The sequence below is a fragment of the Sorex araneus genome, chromosome 6 (genome assembly GCF_027595985.1).
Source record: "Sorex araneus isolate mSorAra2 chromosome 6, mSorAra2.pri, whole genome shotgun sequence".
Taxonomy (NCBI): Eukaryota; Metazoa; Chordata; class Mammalia; order Eulipotyphla; family Soricidae; genus Sorex; species Sorex araneus.
This window is the reverse complement of record NC_073307.1, coordinates 19,594,504-19,598,493: the sequence shown is the minus strand read 5'-3', so window position 1 is coordinate 19,598,493 and position 3,990 is coordinate 19,594,504. Positions and strand designations below refer to the sequence as shown.

Below are 3,990 nucleotides of genomic sequence, written 5' to 3'. Positions count from 1 at the left end.
GCGTTTCCGCCAGGCTGCCCCTGCGGGGGCCCGGTATTTCTCTAGGTTTTCCCATCTTATGAGCACCATAAAAGGGTAAAAGATTGTAGAATTTCAGGCAGAATTTTCCCTGGACTTTATACAGAAACCCAAAACCGCGCGGCCGCTGCCGTGGCCACACGACCTAATATCATCTAATCATCAGCAATATGAAATGGTTCCTTTTCAACGGGTCGGACTTTGGTGGGAAATCCTAACAAGAATAGTAAGTCTTTTGTTGAAATATTGAAGGCAATCAAAGTGGTAGCCATCTCTCTAGATTGAACTAAGCCATATCCCCACGCTGAGAAGAAATATCCTCCCTTCTCGGGAAGAAACGTGGCGTGGCGTTAACCATAGTATGATGTCCATTAAGTTGACACGGACCTGGTGGCATGGGAATGGGATACAAGGGAATAAAGTATTATGTACATGGAACAGCGGGACGCTGGTGGAATCTCGAGCCGGGGCCGATACCAGCGCACTACTTTTGGTTCCAGAAACTGCTTGCAGACTTTATACCAGACTATCAACTAAGCCAGAGCCCCACGCCGGCTGATGACGGGAAATAACCATCTTTTTCGTTTTTTTTTTTTCCCTTTGTCAGGCAGCGTGGTGATTACTAAACAGGCGTGAACTCAGTGGTGCGGGACGAGGGGGGAAAAAAATAGAAAAGTTAAGTAACAAACAGCGGGACTTAATATCTCTACATTCTCAGCAATGGAGAACTACCAAATGCTTCCTTGACAGTAGGACTGTCTTTTTCTCTTTGGGGGGAAACCCCAGCAACAATAGCAAGTTATGTGTTGAAACATAGAATGTAACCAAGATAAAGCATAAACAAGTGAAACTTATCACTTACAAGGGCGGGAGGTATACTGGGGTGGTTGGTGATGGAATAGGGGCACTGGTGAAGGGAAGGGTGTTTGAGTATTGTATAACTGACATAATCCTGAGAACTATGTAACCCTCCACATGGTGATTCAATAAAATTTTTAAAAAAAAGAGAGGAGGTGGGGGGAGGAGACAGAAAGAGAGAGGACAGAGAAAAGAGAGGAGAGAGAAGAGAGGACAGAGGAGAGAGAGAGAGCGAGAGAGAGAGAAGAGTGGGGGGAGCAGGAGTGATAGTACAGCAGGCAGCAGGTAGGGCATTTGCCTTGCACCCAGACAGTCTGGGTTCGATTCCTGGTATCCCATATGGTCATAAGGTTCCCCGACCTGAACCCCCCAGAAATGATCCCTGTGCTCAGAGCCAGGAATAAGCCCTGAGCACTGCTGGGTGTGACCCGAAAAACAAAACAAAAACAAGGAAGGAAGGAAGGAAGGAAGGAAGGAAGGAAGGAAGGAAGGAAGGAAGGAAGGAAGGAAGGAAGGAAGGAAGGGAGGAAGGAAGGCAGGAAGGAGGAAGGAAGGAAGGAAGGAAGGAAGGAAGGAAGGAAGGAAGGAAAGAAGGGAGGGAAGAAGGGAGGGAGGAAGGAAGGAAGGAAGGGAGGGAGGGAGGGAGGGAGGGAGGGAGGGAGGAAGGAAGGAAGGAAGGAAGGAAAGAAGGGAGGGAAGAAGGGAGGGAGGAAGGAAGGAAGGAAGGAAGGGAGGGAGGGAGGGAGGGAGGAAGGAAGGAAGGAAGGAAGGAAGGAAGGAAGGAAGGAAGGGAGGGAGGGAGGGAGGGAGGGAGGGAGGGAGGAAGGGAGAGAGGGAGGGAGGGAGGGAGGGAGGAAGGAAGGAAGGGAGGGAGGAAGGAAGGCAGGAAGGAAGGAAGGAAGGAAGGAAGGAAGGAAGGAAGGAAAGAAGGGAGGGAGGAAGGAAGGAAGGAAGGAAGGAAGGAAGGAAGGAAGGAAGGAAGGAAGGAAGGAAGGAAGGAAGGAAAGAAGGGAGGGAGGAAGGAAGGAAGGAAGGAGGAAAGAAGGGAGGGAGGAAGGAAGGAAGGAAGGAAGGAAGGAAGGAAAGAAGGGAGGGAGGAAGGAAGGAAGGAAGGAAGGAAGGAAGGAAGGAAGGAAGGAAGGAAGGAAGGAAGGAAGGGAGGAAGGAAGGAAGGAAAGAAGGGAGGGAGGAAGGAAGGAAGGAAGGAAGGAAGGGAGGAAGGGAGGGAGGGAGGGAGGGAGGGAGGGAGTAAGGAAAGGAGGGAGGGAGGGAGGGAGGAAGGAAGGGAGAGAGGGAGGGAGGAAGGAAGGGAGAGAGGGAGGGAAGAAGGGAGGAAGGGAGGGAGGGAAGAAGGGAGTAAGGGAGGGAGGGAGGGAGGGGGAAGGAGGAAGGAAGGGATGGAAGGAGGGAGGGAGGGAGGGAGCCAAATGGATGAAGCAGGTGCTGTGCTGGCCTCTGCTGGGCTTCATCTCCTTTCCCCGTGACCTTGAGAGAGACAGGGACGTGAGGCTGCCATCCCCCCGCTATATAGGTAAAGAAACTGAGGCTCAGGTTAATTTTCCCAAGATCTTGGGGCCAGATGGTGGTTAGACCTTCTTAAATGGAGGGTGGGGGGGTGTCTGCGGGGGCTCACCCTGAGGAATGCGGATGTTCTCAGATCACAGGACCAGGGGCTCCTGCACCCAAAGGGGGAAGTGTGTGGAGCTTCCGGGGCGTGAACGGGCAGTGGCCGCCCCCAAAACTCTCAGAGACAGAGTCCTGGGAGATGGACTCGTCCCTCCTCGTCAGGGCACCGGGAAAGCCGAAGAATTTAATAGCAAAGCGCGTTTGGCTCGAGAGGAAATGAGATTTCTTTGTCAAGGTGAGTGTGTCTGGAAGAGCTGGGAACCGGGTGGAATTGGGGGGGATGGGGGCACTTTGGGGGGGCTGCCAAAGGGGGAGTACGGATCTGGAATTATTAGAATGTTGATTATGTCCTCTTGATTGTTAATGAAATTCTTCACCTTGGATTTCGGGGCCGGGGGAAGGCTCCTGGAGCTCATTTTCCCGCTGATGAGAGCGAGAGAAAGGGCAGGAGGGGGCAGAAGACTCTCAGCTTAGGGAGAAATTAAATTTCTCCTAAACAAATAGGACTGGACAAGCCTGGCCTCTGGCCCTGGAGGCAGAGCCCGGGGCTGACCCGTGGGCCCTCGCGGCTGCAGGGAGGGGCACAGAAGCATGACTCAGGCCGCGGATAGACAATGCTAACAGCCCATGTGAAGGAGCACTGTCCGGGCCACTGGAGCTGAGCAAAGGGCACACACGTCACCCCGATGAGCCCCACCCAGCCCAGGCTCTGACTGTTCCCATTCTGTGGATGAGAACACTGAGGCACAGAGTGACCGTAAGTACTGACACAGGCCTACAGATGGGGCTTTCTCAGCCTTTGCCCCTATGGTGGCTCCTTTGCCACTTTATTTCCTTCCTGTGACACCCCTCCCCCCATCCTTCCATTTGGCCCCCTATGGTGGGTCACCCCCATTTATGTGATTTTTCGCCTGTAGTCCCTTGGAGTATCTTGGGGCCCACCGAGAGTCACAGGGCCGGAGCAGGAGCACGGTGTGGGAGCCTGACCAGGCCGGCACTGGTCCCCCGGCCCCGCTGCCTTCCTGAGTCCCGGCTGCTGTCTGTCACACAGGCCAGCGACAGCAGCGCACACAAAGGGCTCTCGTCAGGAGCCAGCGAGGGCCAAAAGGAGAATTTGTCTTTTAAATTTAACTAAAATAGACTTGTTACAAAACAGTATCTATGGTATTTGTTTCTCCACCACATTTTTTTCTGGGCTTTGTTTTGGGGCGGCTGGTGGTACTCAGGGCCTCAGTGCTCAGGGCTACTCTTGGCTCTGTGCTCTGGGGACACCCCCAGCAGGGCCTAGAGGACCCTGTGATGCTGGAGATTGAGCCCCGGACCTCCCCCATACAGAGCAGGTACTCCGGCCCTTTGAACCATCCATCTGGCTCTATTTGTTTTACGAGGTATTTTTTGTTTTATTTTTGTTTTGAGGTCACTCCTGGCAGTGCTCAGGGGCTATTCCTGGCCTGGTGCTTGGGGGTCTGTTCCCAGCGGGGCTCGGGA

The 3,990-nt window shown here is 53.4% G+C and overlaps 1 long non-coding RNA gene across 1 annotated transcript; it reads left to right on the top strand.

The window, feature by feature from the left end:
• The first annotated feature begins 2,308 nt into the window (after positions 1-2,308).
• Positions 2,309-3,110, top strand: LOC129405825 (uncharacterized). Its single transcript, XR_008630781.1, has 3 exons — positions 2,309-2,407; positions 2,534-2,737; positions 3,007-3,110. It is a non-coding gene; the product is annotated as an uncharacterized LOC129405825 (long non-coding RNA).
• Positions 3,111-3,990: the final 880 nt, after the last annotated feature.